Source organism: Meriones unguiculatus, chromosome 10 (genome assembly GCF_030254825.1).
Source record: "Meriones unguiculatus strain TT.TT164.6M chromosome 10, Bangor_MerUng_6.1, whole genome shotgun sequence".
Classification (NCBI taxonomy): domain Eukaryota; kingdom Metazoa; phylum Chordata; class Mammalia; order Rodentia; family Muridae; genus Meriones; species Meriones unguiculatus.
The window spans coordinates 87,290,291-87,312,020 of record NC_083358.1 but is presented as its reverse complement, the minus strand read 5'-3'; the positions used below and the strand labels follow the sequence as shown (position 1 = coordinate 87,312,020).

The following is a 21,730-nucleotide window of genomic DNA, read 5'->3' as shown; positions in this document are numbered from 1 at the left end:
CATAAGCTTCCAAAGAATCTCCTATCATACTGCAAGAGTACTATGATTGCAGACCCTCACTACTGGGTCTGACTTCACAAAGGATCTAACGTTCCAAACTCAGGTCCCCTAGTGTTCACGTCAAACACTTTACCTGCTAAGTTATCTCTTAAACCCCCAAGAGTGCTTTTAAAAAGAGAAAAATATAATAGCTTAATTCTGATTAGCCTATTACTAGTTTTTAAAATTCATTCTACTTTTGCCTTCTTATTACCGATAATGTGAGCTGTCGAGTTGCTGCCATTACAGTGTCTGCTCTATGAGGAGAAACCCCAGTGTTCAGAGAATTAAAATCTGATCATAAAGATTTGATCCTTATGTATTAATCAGCTAGAGAGGCAGAATAAAACAGTTTGAATCTTCTAACCCTACGCGATTCTGGTTTCTTATCCACCATAATATGCTGGCAACCATCACCCCTCTTTAAAAAAAAATCAATAGAGATAATTGAGTTATTATAAAATTTTAAGAAACGAATCAGGCAAAATAGAAGTACTAAATTGTGATTGTTCAATTCAACAGCTATCAAATGTTAATAGCAGAGTTGAAAGGTTTCCTAAATCACGGTGTTCGGTGTGTTCACTGTTTCGGGTGGTCAATGCGCAACACCGGAACTCTTCCAGTTCCTGACTACGTTCTGAGTATTTTTCAAATCCACGACAATATACTTTCTCTAAGAGAACCACCCTGGTTCAGAATGCACTCCAAGCAAGTTGTCGGGCTTGCAGACATACTATCTCCAGCTCTCTACCCAGCTGACTGAACTGGGTCCACAGGGTGGTCAGTCACCTATGAACTTTGCGGTCATGCTTTAAAACTTGAGCTGGGCCGACCGATGCTGTTGCTGCTGCCTTGTCTCTGGGTTTAGGTTTACCATTTGAAGAAAGGATTTTTCTACAGCACACCCAAGTAAATCAGAGTCATCAGGAGCTCAGAGCAACCTGTGAAAGCTGGGTTGGGTAAGTCAGAAAGAGGAATGTGTGCAGCAGAGCTGAGTCATGTTAATAAGGGTCAGCAGAGATTGAAGAACGCTGATGCTGCAGAGGTGCATGGAGCGGCCATCACCCTATAATTACCTTGACTCCAGTAGCCCTTAGCCCGAGGCATGAACCAGCATTTTCCTTGACTGTTGTAAGACATAGATCCCATACTTCTTTCAGCGTGCATATATATCCCGCCTGGCATAAATGGGCCTCTAAATTATTAAGAAACTTAGCTTAACCAAGACTTAGGCCCGGGCTTTTTACATTTTATCAAATAAGCTTATTCTAGAACTAACAAATGCCTCTGGGAAAGACAAATTACACAGTTCGGCAGTGATATTTTAAACCAAACTGCTACGAGCTAGTGGAACAATCTATATGCTTCTAAAAACCTATCTATTATCTGCATATCTAGTTTTCGGGTTTTTTGTTCCCAACTTTCGCCCCTCAAAGATTGATTACAGCATTTTCTGTAATTCGTTATAGTCTGCTTTAACTCAAGCAGACAATCCTTTAAAATTTACACCAAATTACCCCAATAATGGATGTGCGCTCATAATTCACCTGTCCTCTCTGTGTTCACTGATTTGTGAAACTCTTTAGAACCGAACCTCTCCCTTTAATGGACCTGACAGGTGCTTTTAGCTGTACTAACCAGAACACATATCATGTGACAATGGCTTTTGGAGTCACCCCAGAAAGCAAAGGTGCAAATGGGAGATTGTGTGTATTGTGATTCACAACACAGGGTTATTGCCTTGATGGTTCTTTTTCTTTTGAAATGTTAAGCATTCCTTTTGTTTTTTTAACTCCTTAGCTTTGGTAAAACAGCAAATTTTCTTTGTGGGCAAAAAGTGTCTTTTAGCACAAAAGTCAAAATATAGCTTCTTTTTAAAAACATTTTCTCCGATAAATTCTGAAATTTAAATGACCACTGAATTAAATGTTTCCAGTCACATGCTAACAATATATGTCTTTGATTGAAGGGAGCTCAGTGTAATCTTACTGAGCCAGTAGGTCATAGGAATAAGAGAAAATGTGTTGAATTGCACGAGAGAGCGGATGTTGGATAGATCTGTGAAATACTTTCTGTTGTAGTATCAGCTGACTGATGGTTGTGATTCTCAGAAGGGTTCCAACATTATGCCTTCTAAGAGCTGGAGATTAATGAAACCATGGTGAACCACACAGAGACACTCTGGCAAAGAAAAAGGGTCACGGCTGGCAAGACGTGGCAGGTGTCAAAATAAAAGGTTAGGCTCTGTGCCTGGGGACCCATCTGTCAGATAAAGCTATGATAAGGCAATTAATGTATTTGTTTATGTTGCTCACGACACACCATGCATTCCATAAAAATGATCAATTTAAACACTCTCGACTGCTTTCTGGAAATTAGACTATGTAAAAAAAGAATGTTCAGGATTAAAAAAAATAAGAGTTTATTGGTTAAATGGTAGTTTATACAGTCAAATTAAGTTAACATGGAGAGATTCTAGTCATATGTACTAAAGCATTAAAGCTATTAAATATAACATCTCCATAATGTAGAATTTTTATTAGGGACATTCAAAGTGGATGTTTATGCTGCAAAATAATTGGTGCAACACCTCCAAATTTCACCATGCCTAACATTCCAGATACTAGATTCTAAGTTTGCAATAAAGTACATCCCAGAGAATGTATGAGAAGATGAGAATTTCCATCCATAAGGCATGCATCCTGCGTTTTCCTCAAATGTTTTGTTCACAACATTGTCATTATTAGGGCTTTCATTTTCACTCTGAGTAATTCTGATTCCTCTCATTCTATTTATTATTTATTTAGTTTTCTCATGACATCTGCTTTACAATCTGTTTAAGCTAGAACATGTTTAGATTTATTCGTCAGTGATATATTCATCAGTGATATAGTTCTTGCAGATAATATAAATTATTATATCTTTTAAAAGGCCCTGTCATTTTACAGGAAAATAAATACATAAATAGATAGATAGATAGATAGATAGATAATAAATAGAAATTTCCCAGAATTATAAAATAAACAATAATTTTTTCAAGACCCAAATTTCAGGCAAAAGCTGATTCATTACTTTCCACTGAGGTGGGGGGAGTAAAAAAATGCTGTCAGTTATTGTTTCTATGCATTATACTTACAGTACAGCAACACTCTGAAGAGAAGAATCTGGCTCATCAACAGCAAACATGCTAGGCAGAAAGAAGAGTCAAATCTTTTAGTTTCCCAGGAAAAGCAAGATATGACCACCCCTTCTCAAGATGCACTTTCTGACAGAATGCTGTTGTTAGCATCCATTTCAACAACAGAACGAAGCATTTGTAAAACAGCTTCCGTGTTCAACAGATTTTCTTTTTCCTCTTTTTCTTTCTTTCTTTCTTTCTTTCTTTCTTTCTTTCTTTTCTTTCTTCCTTTTTTCTTTCTGAAGCAGGCTTTACCTCACTTTCACATCTTCCCTTCCATTAGAACAATTTTGGTTAAAATTTATGACATGATTTTTCTCACCAGAACTACTTCCCAGCCCAAAGCATGTCATAATCTTCTGTTTTCTTCCATCTCTCAGTGAAACGTGGATTCGAGGGAGCAACAGAGATGTTAGGGCAGAAGCTGAGAAAGTAAAGGTCAGTGGAGACTCAGGGTACAGACTTTGTTTTGTGATTCTTTCTGTGGCCTAATTCATGATTTACAAATTTTGCTTGTAGTCCAACTACAATTAACTGCTCTTTAAAACGGAATTCACTCCTGCCTCCAGTTCCCGACCCAGAGCTTTGTACTGTTGCTTTAATTTTATTTGATTTTCAGTCTTCTGAATTAGCTCCGTTTTCTATCTTTTTATCTTTATTTGCCTGAATGTAGTTGAAAATACACTAGGGCCAAATAAAATTTTTACTCACCACTCTGTATGACTCTTCAAAATTCTAAGATGCACTGTGTAACATTAACAAGCTGTAGCTAACTACACTAACTGGAGACTTCCTCTTTATCATGGAATAAAAGTAATAATCTCACCAGAAAGCCAGGATCTCAGCCATCTTTCACAGATCCATTAAAAGATACATCCAAAAAAAAAAAAAAAAGGTAAGGTAAGATGATTTTTTTAACTTCTCTACAGCAGGAACTGCCCGTTGTAAATGATCAATTTCACAGCACCTATCTTATCTTTACATGGGGAGACCATAAACAGTGAGGTTCATTTTATTTTAAAAGGATTTAATATCTCCTTTCACTTTTCACAGATGTGTGATAGTAATTTTGCTGGATGTCCACTTATTGCAGTTCAGCCAGTTGAAGACATTATGAGAACTCTGGTGGGGTGCTGGATTCCTATGCTCTGGGGCAGTGCAAACCTGCCTCTGTGTTTATCACAGGTATGTTTTCATGAGTTTTTCCCTAATGGCTCACCCAGATATACTAAATCACAAAACTATTTCCTTTATTTTTTAGACTAAATACTTACACTATTATTTAGGGAAAACAACTACTCATTGGCCATTCCTTCAGTCTATGGTAATGGTAAAAAGTACCCACCTGTATTTTCATTATTTTAACAATAATTTAAATTCTCAGCTTATCTGAGTTACATAAAGAAAGTATCCACAACAAGTTTTTTTTGTTTCTTCTTCTGAAAAAAAAAAAGTTATTTCTTTCAGAAAATCTATTTCCAATTGATTAGAGTATGCCCCACACTCATCAAATATTCTTTTTCATTAGCTTCAAATGTTCCTGGATATCATTCCTCTTGGGCAGCAATTTTCTGGCCAGACCTTTGTACTTATTTGTTTATGGTTTTATGCAGTTTTTTTTTAATGCATGGAGCATTTCTCCAATATTACATAAGAAATACTTTATCTCCACTTACAGATGTTGAAACTCTGGTATCCCAAGGGTAAATCTTTTGTAAAATTGCGAGCCTATCTTATTTCAGTAACAGGAATTCTATGCATCTACTACTTCTTGCTCAAATGCCAAGGGACCGGAATCAAAGTCAGAATTTGTGTGACAAGTAAGAGAAATAAACAGGTGAGTATATAGGGGAAAATGAGAAAAGTGGAAGCAAAGAAATTTGTGGAAGAACAAGCATAAGGATTTGAAGATGAAGTGTAACAGCAAAATACAGGTAAGATGCCACACTAAGTGGCCCAGTTTCCTTTCCTCTTGCTGTGGTAAAATACCCTGCAAAAGGCTGTCTTCCAGCCTTTTTCAAGCACCACAGTGGCAGAGCTAGGCAGCAGGAACCAGAAAGAGCTGAACACCTCAGGTTTACATTCGGAAGAGAGCGGGGGAGCCTGTGAATTCATGCTCAGCTCACTTTCCCCATGATCCCCTGCCTAGGAACTGTGCTGCCCACAGAGGGTGGCTCTTTCCATGTTACGTAGCTTAATCAAGATAATTCCCACAGGCATATCCAGAAGCCGGTTACCCAGGTGATTCAAGATTTTTGTCAGGTGATATGAACCATTACCCTAAGGAACCTTGCAAATGCTTTACGGTGATGATGGAAAGGAAAGAAAGGAAGTTGTGAGAAAAAATGCACAAACTGCTTCCTGGGGCTTTATCATAATTTGATTCATTCGGAAATAATATTTCCGGCATGGAATTAACTTTCAAGATAGAACAAAGAGACACCTGTGTGTCTAAATACATGAATAACATGTAGTTACACTTCATCATAGCAACGGGTTAGCAGGTGAGAAAAAACATTTTTATACAGTGGCTTGGAAAGTGGATATTGCAGAGAACTTGGAGCCGGAATCCTTGCTTCCTCCTTCCTGCTATGTGTGTAATCTTGGCTGGCGTCTTGGAGCAACTTCCTGCTAGTCCACAAGAGCTGACTGTGTTTGATTGCCCCAGTACCATGCCCGGCAATGCATCACACACAGCCAGGATGACTGAGACCATCGCAGGGGACAATTCCTAAATTAGGGAAGTTTTCTTTGTTTCTCCTGTGTTCATTCAGCAGCACACAGCTGGAGATGAAAAGCATTCCAAACCCTTACAAGCCTTCCTCCTTTATTCATTGGAAAAGAAACAAATACAAGGACAGTCCTTTCTGCATAAGATTCTGCAGATCTTTCAATAAATGGTATCTTTCAGATTTCATGTATGAAGCAAAAATTAATATAACTCTTGTAATTTAATTCGGCATGTTCTGCAGAACAGTGAACTCTTTTGCAATTCTGATGTACTAGAAAGCATTTCAATTAGTTGAACACAACTCCAGGAAAAGATAATTTGTAAAAATCATTTGACAGGTGAGATATTTGCCTTTAAGAATTATTAGAAAGTTTCAAAGACAACATACACTTACTAAATTGTCTATTAAGTTCATATATTGTATATATGCATACAATTAGAATACAGATATACTCTATATGTGTGTTAGAATATATACATGCATATATTCTAACTTGTTCTCTGACATCGTGATAAAACACCATCAAAAGAAACTTGGAAAGTAAATGGTTTATTTGTGTTGGACTTCCTTATTGGAGTTCATCACTGAGAGAAGTCAGGACAGAAACTCAAAATGGGAACCTGAAAGCAAAATCTGAAGCAGCGACCATGGAGAAATGTTATTTAATTGTTTGCTCTTTGTTGCTTGCTCAGCTTGCTTTCTTACAGAAGACCAACTTGCTCTGGGTGCCACTTCCCACCATGGCCTGAATCGTCTTGCATCAGTCATTAATCAAGAAAATGCCCCCCTTGTGTAGATATTCTTACAGGCAACCTAATGCAAGCAGCAACTCGGGATCTCAAGATTCTCTCTTCACCTATAACTCTAGTTTATGGAAAGTTGACAGGAACTAACCATCGATACAGGCACAAGCAGAGCACACCACACACACACACACACACACACACACACACACACACACACATACACACACACACACACCTCTTGGTATTTTAACTGCTCCTCAGAATTAGAATAAATCCAGGGCTTCTGTTTTCTCACTCCTTGGTAAATTAGTATGACATCTGGTGCTGGTTGTTTGCCCTGCTGTCCAGGAAGCTCTAATAGAATATTCTAAGCCAGAGGCCACTGTGTCTATCATGATGACAGGCAGAATGTACAATGAGAACCTTTAAAGGTAGGCTCTGCAGGAGATCAGGAATTTAAGTGAAGATTAAACCATCATCAAATCACCCTGCTCACTTGCCTAGCTAAAACTTCTTTCATGTAGGTTGTTTTCAACAGGGATTATTTGTTCTTTTCGATCCTTCTTTCTGTTTCTGCTCTAGGAATGTAATTTTTACACTATGTTAAAACAACTTATTCATACACTTGTTTTTTTGCAAAATAGTTTACAAACTGTGAAGGTCAATGTACTGTTAAAACATTTTAAAAGCTTTTTTTATGGAGTTGTGTAGTTTTGAAACTACTGAAATGAAATTGTTACTTAACAGATTTTGAGTGATTATTTACAAAAGTGAAAATAACTCATCTATCTTTAGCTATATGCTACTTCATGTCCCACCCCTGCACTTCCGTACTGTCCCTTCAACCTGGACTTTGCCTATTGTCACACTTTGTCTAATATCACTTTAGCAAGCAGGACGAAAGCACATATTTGTCAAAGCTGACATATATGCTTTCCTGAAGCCACTATTTAAAAGAAGCTTAAAGAAGCATCCGGGAAGCAGCACAAGAAAGAGATAGCATGTCAGCTAAGAGAACGGGAACAAACACTAACCAAATGACAGTGGCTATACTACACTAAGATGACCTGTCCACTAAAAGATAACCATACTCCACACAAAGATACATGAGAATAGATAACGAAAACAGAATTTGGCAATCCATAGCTCATGCGAGAAATCCTAGACATCAGTTGCTTTAGGAATGCAGAATCTGGGAGAACACAGATACATTTACTTAGCTAAGACTATTTTTGCAGTGCACAAAGGTGCAGGAGTTGAACAGTCAGAGACTCTGTGACCTAAGAAGCCAAAAAAGAAAAAAAAATCTTCCTGTTTGCACCAAAAACTTTGTGAACTCTTGCTTAATTCTAAGAGGTGATTTGTTGGGCAGCAATGAATTACCCAGACATTTGCCCAAAGGGAACATGCCTCATTTCTTATTAAACCAATAAATTCCTATACTCGTGAAAAACTACATATGCATTTGCAAAGCCAATTGCTCTTCTGTGGATAAAACTTATTGTTCAGCTTGCGTTTCTAAAGCACAGTTATGCAGGTGGCTGATTTTACACCAGTGTTTTGCTCCTTATTCACCATAGCAATGGACTTGGGCATAAAGCTACTCTTTCAGAATTGTATCTCTGAGTCCCTTTATTTCACATTATCCCATGTTTGTGTTTTCCTTTCTGTGATAAGAAAGGAAGAGACTCAGGCATTTCTTTGGGTTTCTTTCTATCTTTCCTCCTCTTCCAACTGAATGGAACCTCTAGCCACTTGAGTTACCTATTCTGATAAGTAGAATATGCTAAAGCAGGAGAAAAAAAAAGAAAAGAAAAGCTCGTCAAATAATTTAAGCCAACTTTTTCTCTTTTTAGAACTCCATGGAACATGAGTTCTCACAACTTAGAATACACACACCGATATGCAAATTAAAGAAAAATAAAGTTGAGTCTTCTCGCACGTACCAAGTGATCTTTCGGTATCATGTTCTAGCAGGCTGGTCATATACTAAATAAGGTAACAGTTTTATGTAAAAAGTTTTGGCACCAAACAGATTTAGTTGATAAAACAACTGGATTGTTGGCTCCAAACTCTGTTTTTGATAAACTTTGCCCCAATTTTGTTAGTTGGCCAGAGGCAAGCCATTTACAGTAACCGTGCTTTTCTCTTCCTAGATAAAAATATACAACCCCAGACAGGCAAAGCAGGAATTCTGAACACTGACCTTTCTAATTCCTGTTTCTCCCAAGTCAGTGGGCTGCAGTAACTGGCAATCGCCTTAGGCATGTGTCATTTTGTTTCCCAGAAATGCTTGTGCACCAACAGAGTGCCTTAGGTGATGCAATTGGGATATAATCAAGGTGAGCCTTTACCATATAGGCAGGTGAAAACACACACACACACTGATTTTTTAAAGGCAATCAACAGAAAATTAGGAAATAGAGTTTAATCACACTATGATGACAGCCAACATAGGTCAATGAGGGCAACCTTTAAGTATTCACAGTCCCCATTCCTTCAGAGATTGTTTCCCTAAGACTTGGAAGCCTATCAACTCATAGTTGATATTCACATATGAAATTATAAGAGTGACCTCATTCTTAGGAAACCAAGTCTATACCAGGCTTGACCTTCAGATGTTAAGATTCCATGATAGGAATCCTAGAAATTTAAATGTAGGAAATACATTCTGGATCAAAAAGCAAACAAAAACTTAGTTTCCCAATGAAATGCATTTAAATATAATCTTCCCAAAGTATTTTTCTTGAAAGTAAAGAAGAATTCCAAACACAACTATAAAAATGGTAGCTGGCTTGCAGTACTTGGGAACTGCCTACTCATCCATCAATGCCTATTTAAAAGTAATTTCTGTTGGAAGTTGTATGAGCTGTTTCTGTTATGGACTGTCTCAGATTTTGTACTTTGTGGATCAGAACAAGTAGCACAATAGTCTTATCTAATTACTTTCTTCTCCTGCTGGACTGAATACTGTGTAAGGAAAGAAATACATTATCTTTCTTGCTCACCAAAATATTCCCAGAGCTTGATAAGATGATAGGAACAGCCCAGGTACTTAAAAAATATTTGCTACAAACATGGATTTCTCAGTGGAAAACAAGTGATTGAATTTTACCAGTATTGGAAGTAGACACGAACAGTGATGAGTCCCAGCAAGAAGAGCTTCTATGGAGCAGATAATGAGTTAAGTACCATAGAGTAAAAGGTGTTTTTCAAAAGATAGTGCCTATTATCAGTCTTATAGTAAGAAGACGTATGAGGACAATGTAGATTTTGTTGCCGGGCTATGACTGGCAGGGTAAATCCAGTTTAGTCCAATCTCCCTATAAAGACATACATAGTTTTGGGAAAGGAAATATGAACCCATTTTGATTTTCTATCCCATAATATACTTAGTATGGTTATTCATACATGTGCGCAAATGGTATTTTGAATAACTCTCAGGATATGTATTTATGAAAAACAAAGGTGTTTAGATAACTTTGTTATTGGGTCAATAAACTTCCCAGGTACTAGAGTCCAAACAGATCAAACAAAAACAGCCAACTTAAAACTGAACCCAGTTCTCCATGATTATGTGGAAAAGTGGCTGGTGCATTCCAGAAGTGGGGAAAGATAAAGAAAGTCTAGATCACAGCACATTAGTGGGAACTTGGAGTAAATATGTGAGAAAACCACCACATGTACTCTCTGCCACAGAGGAGCACACCTGTAGTGTTCCACACTGTCAGAATTCACTGGATAACAATAAATCACAAGGTTCAATAGTTTCAACTACAGTATATTGGAAGATAATCCCACTCCCTTGGTAATCTGGCCACGACAAAATGAACGTTCTTTTATTTCAATGTTAAACATTAATATTAAATTTCTTATCACGTATCTCACAGCAGTCACTCAGAACAAAAGTATATCTAGGCATATGTGGCCTACAGAATGAAAATAAGTCAAAGAGGCTACAGCAGCATTCAAAAGGTCTTAGAAGTAGGCTGATGGGAATGTTAGAGTCTGTATTAGTAAGATAACTAAGAATTCAGGCGAGGGTAACAGATAATAAATTAGTGCAAGGGCCTGCCATCATAGTGCTAGATGCCCAACATTTTCTGGGGTTCATGTTGGAAACACTGCCTTTCTTTGGTCTAACAAGCGCTTGTGTCTCGTTTCTTTGCTATGATTGTAAGATGCCCATGTACCCTCAAATTCTCAATGCACTGCAATAAACATGAAGGTGGCACCATTTCTACTCCTGGGATAAGGTCATTTATAGTGATGGATGGGTGGTGCCCAGCAGATAGTGTGGGTACACCCGGGGGTAACAGTCATCCACTCGTAAAGTGGAGCAAAAGGCTGTCTGTGAAATGGAGAGTCCTGTCCTGGGTGAGTGCACAATCTGAAAACCCCTTGTTTTATACAGTGCGAAGTAACTAACAGTGGAGCTGATTGCAACAAAACTAAACAGAGTAAGAGCCTCCCTGACCAGGAAACATCACTTAACCTCTCTCTACCTGGATCTCATTAGTAAAATTAGGATGAAATAATTTATAAGGTTGCTATTAACGTTAAAAATTTTATGAGCGGCAAGGCTTGAAAACATGATGTCTTCAGCAGAATATGCCACCGTTTTTCAATATTCCTTTTACATATAATGGAAACAAGTTAAAATAATAGGTCTGATGCTCACGAAGCCATTAAATATTTACTGGTCACTCTCTTGATGATCATTTTGATTCATTAGATAGAATACATAAATCATCGACATTTTCAAATTATAAACAGCTCAGAAAGGAATTTTGCAGTTCATGCTGTGGACTTTAGCTAAAATATGATTTACCTCCCTTCTGTGGGGGCATTTTTAAGTTTATTACTTGGTAAGAACAGGAAGAGTGTAAGCAAGATACTACAACTGTGTGAAAAGGGCAAGATATCACATATGTATGATAAGTTCATCATAATAATTTTCCTTTTGAATTGCAAATTGTGTCACAAAGATCATTTTAGCTTTTCTGGGGAGTCAGTCTCTTTTAGAAATAAATCTAAAATATTAGTTAACATCTAAAATATTATAGTAACAACGGAATGCAGGCAGAAAGAGATGCTTTCTGTGTCAAGTGATACACCAACAATGAAAATGAAACCTTGAGTGAAACGTAAAGATAAAGAAAGACGTGGATTGTATGACACTTATTTATAAATGCTATTTTATGATTGTGTACATTGTTCTCTTTCTTTCTTTTTTTTTTTTACTTGATTATATGCCTCTGCTACTGCTTTTTCCCCTAAAGTCTCACTTGTTTTTCTATTTACTGAGATGCAGCCTTCATATTTTGCAATTTCTCCAAATCTTCCTAGAATAGTTTTCTGTACTGGGTGTTGTACAACAAAGAATAATCCTCTGAAAAGCCTTTCAGTGTTTCTTCCAGTACTCCCTTCCCAAAACACACTCTCAAACCCTGTCACAGATCCTCCTTCCCCTTAGACTACCCTAACCTACTTGTCCTCACCCACTCTCTCTTATGCAAATGACTGTGCTCTGGCCTCCTGCCTGGAGACTCAACAGAACCCCTACTTGGAAGCTTTCTCCAAATTCCACCTTTTCATCCTGTTTTTGAACCGTGTCTGTTTTTTGAAATTCAGAAAATGTGGGAGCCAGGTGATGAGTAAATCTGTCAGGGCCCCCAAACTAATACATGATGAATGAAGTCAGTGTCTTTTCGGAAGCAGCTAATAATGATTCTGCTACGTCTTACTGCATGTTTACATTCGAAATGCAGACAGTGTGTGGAACTAGCATTCAAATGAGTTGCACACAACCCTTCGGTTTCTAAGTTTTCCAATATATTAGAGCTCTGGTCATGGATGTTACAAGTGGGGTTATGTGCAGGAAATTCAAAGAAAAAAATATTCAAATGACATCTAGTGATGATGGCATCCCTGGGCACTGAGAACATCTACCACCACATTCACCAAAATGTGAAAACTATCCCTGCACTACTGAACACAGTCTAGACACTATTAGCATACAAATTTACTCAATTTAAAATAAACTTCCTAGTATGCATAAAACCACCTTAATATGTTGGGTGAAATAGGTAAACTGTTTATCATTAGAAGTTTTGAGACAACTCCATGCTGATCCCACTGTAGCTGGGCTAATTGTATTACAACATTTCTTTTTCCATTTCTGTTTTATTTGTATATATGCTTATATATATACAAATGTGTGTCTGTGGGAGTACATGTCACATGATGAGGGTGCTTTTGGAGGCCAGAAGAGGGTGTGAGATTCCCTGGAGCTGGAGTAACATGTGGATGTGAGCTGCGGACTTTGTTCTCCTCCACTAGATGTGCAGCTGAGAATACCTCTTCATTTTCTGGGAAGTAGTAGCTTACAAATATTGTCCATCTTAGAAGCAAAGGGAGGTTTTCTTGGCTTAACTGTTTATAATTATGCAGCAGCCATTGTTTATTCTGGCTTCCTTCACAATATATTTTGTCTTTGGTTATTATCCTTGTTGGTAAAGATATCAATAGTTTTCAGGACCTTGGAGTATTAAACTATGTCATTACATTTCTGCAATTGACTTGCTCTTTCTACTGTCCATGAAAATTTGCTCTCCCCCTTCCATTTGGTTAAAATGAATACTGTCTTTGAGATAATACATGAATGTGTGCATACATGCACTAATTTCTACTAAGTGCGTACTGAATGCAATTGTTCGAGTGTTGCTTTAATCAGCCTGTCTTGCCATTATCTAAACTCATTTTACCAGTTTGTATCCAATTAGCCCAGTGCTGGGTTCCACTGTACCATAACCTTACCAGTACTGGAACTGTCTATGCTGTCTCTTTACTTAGTCTGTTTCTGACTTACATTAAGCCAATGAACAAAGGAATTGGAGGAATTTCTCACAGCCATTGGACATTTGGATGTGCACATTCATCAACAGTTTATTAAAGTCCTTTCAAAAGTTTTCAACTAGGCTGTAATGTTTTCATATTGATTTGAAAATGTTCTTAATCGGGCCTAGATGAATTTGGATACAATTGATCTATGCATATATGCATGTCATTTATGGATATGTTTTGATTTAAATTCTATGATGCTTTTAGTCACTAAACATTCTTTATTTTTTTATTTCATTCATTATTATTGCATATTTCTGTGGTGTATGTGTGTGTGTGCATGAGTGCCCAGTGAGGTTACATATATGCAGGTCATAAGACAATATGTAGGAGTAGATTCTTTACTTAGATTGTTCACTCCAGAGACTGAACTTAAGGTGTCAGACTTGTGCTGTGAGCCCTATTACTTCGCTGAGCCATCTTCATGGCCAGTCTTCGTATTAGTGTAATAAAGCTTACTAACTGACCGCTAATGCTGTTCAACTTCTCATGTTTTTCTTCAATGCAATGCTAATGATATGTAATGATTAATGAATCATCAACTCTTTCCAAAATATTTAATTTTCTTGTTTTTTTATTGTTTTACAGCCTTGTTCTCCACTGCTGGAATTTTCAGTGTGTGTGTGTGTGTGTGTGTGTGTGTGTGTGTGTGTGTGTATCTAAAGGAACCAATTCTCTGCAGTCCCATAACCTGTGCCACCTCCCTAGTCATACAGCCACATAAAAATGAATGTAGAATACTACTGGGTTTAGATTGATTTCTTTGGTATATTATCAAAACTATACTGGTTTAATTTACATGTACAATAACCATGAAAGTCATTCTTCCTTATTCTTCTATAAGAGTTTTGACTATTCTTTAAGGACATTTAAATTATTTATTTATTTTTATTTATTTTATGTGGGTGGTATTTGAACTACAATACATGTGAAAATATCACACGTGAGGAGGAAGTCCTGTGGCTGTCAATGTTCTCCTGAGAGAGACCCTGAGAGTCAAATCCATGTCCACAATCATGGTAGCAAGTGCCTCTACCTACTGAGCTATCTTGATGACCTTAGGCTCTTGACTGTTCTTAAAACTCTGCAACTATATACAATATTTTAATGAGCTGGTCAATTTTCAAATGAAGATCTCATCTGTTCTCTGCATACTAACGGTTTTATGATTGGTTTTTGAGCATTTTTAATTTGTTCATGTGACAAGGTTTCTTATTCTTTTTGATGTTAATGTTGGCTATTTGTATTCTCTTATTGTTAAAATCCTGTTATAATTCACAGGCTAAAACTAATCCATTTTAATGTACTCCTCTATTTAGTTTGCTAATCTTTTGGTCAATACACTTCCATCTGTATTCATGAAAGTGGTTCATCTGTGATTTTAATTTTTTCTAATATTTTTGCCAGATTTTACATAAACTTCAAACATTGAATAGAAATTGTCTCCACTAATTATTTTCATCATTTTCTGGTGGGGTTTGTGTAGAATCTCTATTATTTTTTTCTGCAATGCTTAGAAAAGTTTCTTGATAGAAAGTTTTGAAACAGTTTAAGTTGGAGATTTCTGGTCATTTGTCCCATTATTCTTTAATTTAAATCAGTAGTAGTAGTAGTAAGAAGTTTAGTCTCTATTTGTAATCTGTTAAGATTCATTTTTGGTATTGGTTCATTGTATGTCTAAATATAATATGTATTTAATTTTGAGTGTATGTCAATATATGCCAGTGAGTCAATGGTAGTGTTGTTTAGATCTTGCATATTCTTAGTTTTGCCTTGTTCTTTTATCCCATTAAACCTGAATAATCATTAGCTGAATTTTCAGTTATAACTTCTGAGTTATCTTTTTTGTTACCTTTTATCTACCATTTGCATATATACCCTATACATTATGCCTAATCTGTCATCTTTTCATCTACCTGTTTCCTATTTATTATTTATCTGTATTCCATTCTTTATTCTGATTTATGCCTTAACATCTACCATCATAGCATGGATATGACATTATTAGATAAACACAACCTTTTAACTGTATTTGCTTCTGTTGGTTTGCTCTTTTATTAATGTAAAATATTGTTACTTACAGAAGTGTTCTAGTTCAAGAACCCAGCTCTTTTCACAACAGTCTAATAACTAAATGCTTTTTAAACTTGTTTATATGGAATTTCATTTCAGATTTTCCTATAGTGACATATAGGTGCACTCACTTGCTTGTGTAAAGACACACACACACACACACACACACACACACACATAAACCAAAGAAGCAGAGAAGAAAATAAGTAAAAAGGAAAAAGCCCATGAACAGAGAAAACGGTATTTAAAATGCACTAAAATATATTAACAACCTTCTTTCTCTTAAAGAATCTTTGGTGATTTGTATGTTATTTATTTAAGAAAAGATATTGCCCTAAATGATCTGAAAGTCACTATGAAGCTCAGGATGGCCTTAAACTCATGATTCTCTTGTCTTAACCTTCAGAACGGTGAGAACATGACCAGCTTTTCTCTCCTCTGTTTGCAAGATTGTTTTAGGTCGATTTTGATTGTGTTGCTGTAACACATGCACATATGAATCACTTTATTGACAGGTGCCTTTTGTTGGCTGGTCCCCTTTAAGTACTACACAATGAGGGTGCTGGGCCAGCTGAAGTGCTGTGACAGACTTGGCTGGCTTCTCCTCTAAGCACAGGATTACTTTTCTTGTGGTTATAGCTCCCTTTCATGCACAACCCCAAGGATTAGCATCTTCCTCTTTTATTGACTTGCCTTTTCTGCAGTTTATCTCTTTTAATGATCTTTTGGAGAGCAAGCATTTAAATTTATCACTCAAATGCTCTACTCTCATTTGTAAATTATTGATCTGCAATTGTATCTTTATTAATTCATCCCTGCCCCTTTATACTCATTTAAAAGAATTATTCCTATTTTTCTTTTTACTGTGATGATTAAGTAACCTATTTTCATTCTTTCTTGTTTAACATGAAAAACATTAAAGCATTATATTTTATTCTGAGTATAGGTCTGGCAGTAACCTACTGGTTTAGTTCTTTTCTGGATATAATTCTGATTTTTAAACTTGACATGAGTTAGGAGAATTTTTCCTTTTTTTTTCCTCTACCAAAACTCCTACATCTACTCTACGACTCCACTGTTGCTAGCATTTTCCCATGTAGTGGCATATATTTTAACTGAGTACCTCACTCAGCCGCTTTTGCAACTGTCTGTGGCCCTCTCACTGAGTTCCAAGAGGAGACAATCCTGGGAAGGGAAAGGGTGTGAACTCTGACCCTCAGAGGAAGCATGCATCTTCCTCCTGATTTTTAAAATGCAGATCTGAAGAAGAAAGGAACTGGACTATCTCACCACCCCCTGGACCCCAGATGAAAAATGGCAGCTTCTGGAATAAGCAAGTAGACATCTTGGTCTCCAAGTAGTTACTTTTTCTGCTCTGAAAATGTATGAATCATTGCTCTAAGAGACAAATTAATGTCTCTTCAGGGGCTATTATTTCAAGACCCCATTCAGCAACTGCAATGATGTCATAACTGATGGAGTTAATGATTACTAATTTAGTTTTGTTGCTATCAACATTAAATATATAAAATATATGTTCTTGTTATATCTAGAATATGCTAAGCTATTTTAGTTGTCTAGAAAGCTCAAGTTTTGTAAGCACTTCCTATTTTTATGATGCCTTAGCTTGTGTATATAGATGTTATTCAGTTCACATCATCAGTCATATTACTACTTTCCATATCATTCTCTGTGTAACAGCACTGCATAGAATACTGACAAGTTTCTATCAAAATAAATAAATGTTTAATGATCCCTTTATTATTTGCTTCCTGTTTTTATTGACAAGGACTACGCACCGGGAATGAATTCTATCCTTACTTCACCAGCTGTTTCAATATTAAACCACATTCTTTCATCTTGCTGTCTTTCAGTTCCCATGTCAGTGTAAAAGCGGAAACAACAGTACATATACCTCAGGATTAAGACCATTGTAAAATGAATACATGTTGACTAATCTCAATCTTGCTGAGATGATCAGGGACATGCTCTCACACCGCACACAAAGGAGGGTGAGAGGTAAAGAAATATTTGCATCTGCTTAGGGTTGACTGACCTGAACTTTCCCAAGTTTATTCTACCGGATGCTTTGGCTACAGCCAATTTGAAAAAAAAAAAAAAAAAAAAAGTTCTATTCACTATTGATTTGAAGAAGGTTGTTTTATATCACTGAGTTTGCTGTATATTGGAAACTGCCCCATAACACAGTATGTATAAATGCTATTTAGGAGACATTTGAACTTTGTGGCATGGACACACATCCTATATGCACATAAGTATGTATTTCTGAAGAGAGATACACAGACTGCACTGATTATTTCCCCCTATGTAGTTTTCTTAAGTGTTTGTTTGTTTGGTTGGTTATTTATTTGTGTGGGTGTGGGAACACGTGTGCCAGAACAACAACTCCAGTATGGAGGTTGGAGGAGGAAGTCTGTTGGGGTTGGCTACACCCTTCTGCCACGTGAGTATCAGCAATCAAACTGGGTCTTGGTGGAAATCACCTTTACTTACCAAATCATTCACTAGGCTCTCCAGGTGTATTTTTATGCTAAGTGAAAGAGTTGTGACTAAAATTTTCAGTTCATGGTTTGGTTCTTTTCCTCTGATCCTGATTGGTTCTGTTGTTTGTTTTGTTTTTGTTTTTATTTTTTTCCCCGCATGTCACCATCTAACATTTTTTCTATTATTAATGCATTTTATCCTTCTTAGATAATTAGTTTCCTTACATTTCCCCCTTCTTTTAAGTCATTGTCTTTCTTGCATCTGAACAGTGCTTTTCAACATAAAATTTGTTTTCTCTTTTATGTGAAGCAATGCTTCCTGTAAGAGCATTAATTGCTTTCTGAAATTTATTTATGGTTTCTACAACCTCTTATTTTGCAAAGTACAATCCCTGGCTATCTCAGTCAGGTGCCAAATCCATTCCATCAGTTTGGTTGTTATTTCGTATATTCTGTGTGGCCCATTATTTTGTATTTTCAAAATTTATTTTTTAAGGTGGTCAGAGAGGATTTTTGGTTTTTGCTGTATATTTGTTTAATTTGATTTTTACTTGTTTTGCATAGCCCACGATGCGCCAGAACTCACAATTCTCCTATCTGAGTATCATGATTGCTGGGATTGTATCTATATGCCACTAGGCCAGGGCTCATTTAACTTATTTCTCCAGTTATTTCTCAGATCAATATATACACTGCCAAGGGTCAGTTTAGATGGTGAGCACATTGCCTTGTCATAGCACATCTTCTAATGGTAACTTTTAGTAACCCTTTGATGATGAGGTCCATCAATGTATTTCCCAATGTATTTCACAATTTATGTCAAGTTTTGCCTCTTATCATTCTCTTTACCTGTGAGAATATTTTTGTATAGCCATTATTAGCACCCTGATACTCTCAATTCATGCAAATTCCTTTTCCTATCATAACTCACAGTTTCCAAAGACATTTTGGCTTCTACAGTTCTCAGCCAGGATCTGCTTGCATGGCTGATTCCTTTGTGACCAATATGCTAGGACAGCCACCCCAATTTGTTCCTTGTTGCTTTCTTAGGTCTAATGTGTCTACCTGAATATGGAGGATAGTAAGTGGTAAGTAGATGAAGCCATGTATTTACCTCAATTCCACCACAGTGTCAGGGAAACAAAAAAGAGCAGGTGATTTTCCTCCAGATGCTACATCCTTGAAGAACAGATTTCAAGGTATTTAGGGAAACAAAACTATGAAGACAGTACCTGATCTCCCTGACAAATGGCTTCAATCTACCATGGTTAAAGAAAGCCAAAACACCCTTACTGTAAAGAGAATTTTTTTCTTCTATTCCTGTATCCAAAAATTTGCCTGATTATGAGTTTCTTCAGCTCTTCTGCATCTGAGAACTTGTGAAGTAGCCCAAGGATCCATATGGCATAGTGGGAAGAGCAAGATATTTAAAAGCAAACTCTAGTTTCAAATTCCAGTCAGAGCACTCACTTTGTCTGTCTTCATTTCTTCACTTCCAAATGTGCTGCTGCTATATCTTCTCCACCAAATATTTCTACTAGAGTTAATTAGGAACGTAAAATCTTCTGAAGTTTTACACAAAAGAAGTATCCATACCAAAGATTGCAGAGTGCATCCCTACCACCCAGCCAGAAAGAAAAACACTCAAAGTTTGTCCTGCCTACAAGATGTACAGGGGTTAAAGATGGAGCAGAATTTGAGGGAAGGTCCAACCAGTGACTGGCCCAGCTTGAGACTGATGCCATGATAGGGAGCCCATCCCTGACTCTATTAATTATATTCTGCTATACTTGCAGGAAGGATCATAACATAACTGTCATGAAAGAGGCTTCTTCACCCAGCAACTAATGGAAACTATTGCAGAGACCCACAGCCACACACTAAGTGGAGCTTGCAGAATACCATGGAAGAAGCCAGGGTTGAAGGAGCCAGAGGGGTCAAGGAGACCACAAGAAAATCTGCAGAATTAATTTTCCTGGGCCCATGGGGACTCACAAAGACTGAACTGCCAACCAGAGAGCATGCATAGTACAAACTTAGGCCCTCTGCACATATGTAACAGTTGTGCAGCTGGGTCTTCATGTGGGTTCCTAAAGTAGGAGCAGGGATTGTCTCTGACTACAGTGCCTGACTTTGAATCTCTACCCTTTTTGGGCTGCTTTTCTAACCACAATAGCAGAAGATGTGCCTGTTCTTACTGCAACTTGATATGCCAAGGCTGCTTGACATCTATGGGAGGCCTCTCTTTTCCGAGGAGAAGGGAGGAGGGTAGGTGGGAAAGGGAGGAAAGAGGGAGAGTCTGGAAGGAGAGAACGGAAGGAAAGCTTCTATAGGAATGTAAAGCAAATAAATAGCACTAACAACGCTATGTTTAAAAAAAGAAAGAAAGAAAGAAAAGAAAATAAGGGGCTCCATCCAAAGTTCTAAGTTTTTGCTTTAATTAATCGAAAATTATCATTTAGCTACAAAGCAAGAAGAGGAAAAGAAAACTTTTAAAACGGCAATAGAAATGCCCAGCACAGAAAAACACTAGATGAAAACCAAAGAAACCAAAGTTGACATTTTGGTAAGATCAATAGAATTGAGAGAGCATATTGTCAAGTTAATTGAGGAAAAAAATAGAAACACAGATGATGGGTGGTGTTAGAAATTGAAAGAGGAAGTCACTGTGGATACTATAAACACCAAGGAACAAAGTAAGAACATTCTAAATAACTTCAATTAATGTTGATAAATTCAATGAAATAGACATATTCTTTCAAATTCGTAACCCGTGGGCTCTTTGAAAAAAATAAACTCAACACAACTGTGTATCTAGATAAGGCTTAAATTATGGCTTCACTTGTAAAGCCTACCAAATATTCAAGGAAGAAATGAGAATTCTGTATAAACTTTTCCTGAATGCAGAAGAAGCAGAAAACATTTTTAACCCATTTCAGCCCAGTTTGTTAGATTTGCATCAGAAATGAAATGAAATGAAAGAAAATTTCAGATGGTAGTTCATCCTAGAACACTGGTACATGCTTTCAGTTCCAGGGATTCAGAGGACAACAGAATCTCCTCAGATCAAATGTTTGGTGCCAATCTAGGAGGCAGAGCAAAGCCTCAAAGAGAGGAGGCAGAAGAAGGGAGGGAAGGACAGTAGAAGAAAGGAGGGAAAGATGAAGAAAGTAAGGAAGAAGGAGGGAGGGATAAAATCTTTAGAGAAGTAAAAATATCTGAACAAATGGTAGGTAGTTACCAATAAGTTCACTTATTTTATCTGTGTGAAAATGTACTTGAGTATAAAATATTTTATTTCATTCCTGGCAGCAGTTTTTGCTTTTCATTCTTTATGTTCTTGCTGACTTTTTTTAAATTTTTTTATTTAACTTTTATTAATTACACTTTATTCATTTCGTATCCCCCTATAAGCCCCTCCCTCAGCTCCTCCCTCCTCCCCTCCCGGTCCCACCCTCCCCCCCTTTCTGCACGCATGCCCCTCCCCAAGTCCACTTATAGGGGAGGTCCTCCTCTCCTTCTGATGAGAACTGACCAGTTCTCATCAGAAGTGGC

The 21,730-nt window shown here is 37.1% G+C and overlaps 1 long non-coding RNA gene across 1 annotated transcript; it reads left to right on the top strand.

The window, feature by feature from the left end:
- The first annotated feature begins 4,106 nt into the window (after positions 1 to 4,106).
- Positions 4,107 to 21,355, top strand: LOC132656918 (uncharacterized). The gene is made up of 3 exons (XR_009594727.1): positions 4,107 to 4,402; positions 4,960 to 17,690; positions 19,972 to 21,355. It is a non-coding gene; the product is annotated as an uncharacterized LOC132656918 (long non-coding RNA).
- The last annotated feature ends 375 nt before the right edge of the window (positions 21,356 to 21,730 follow it).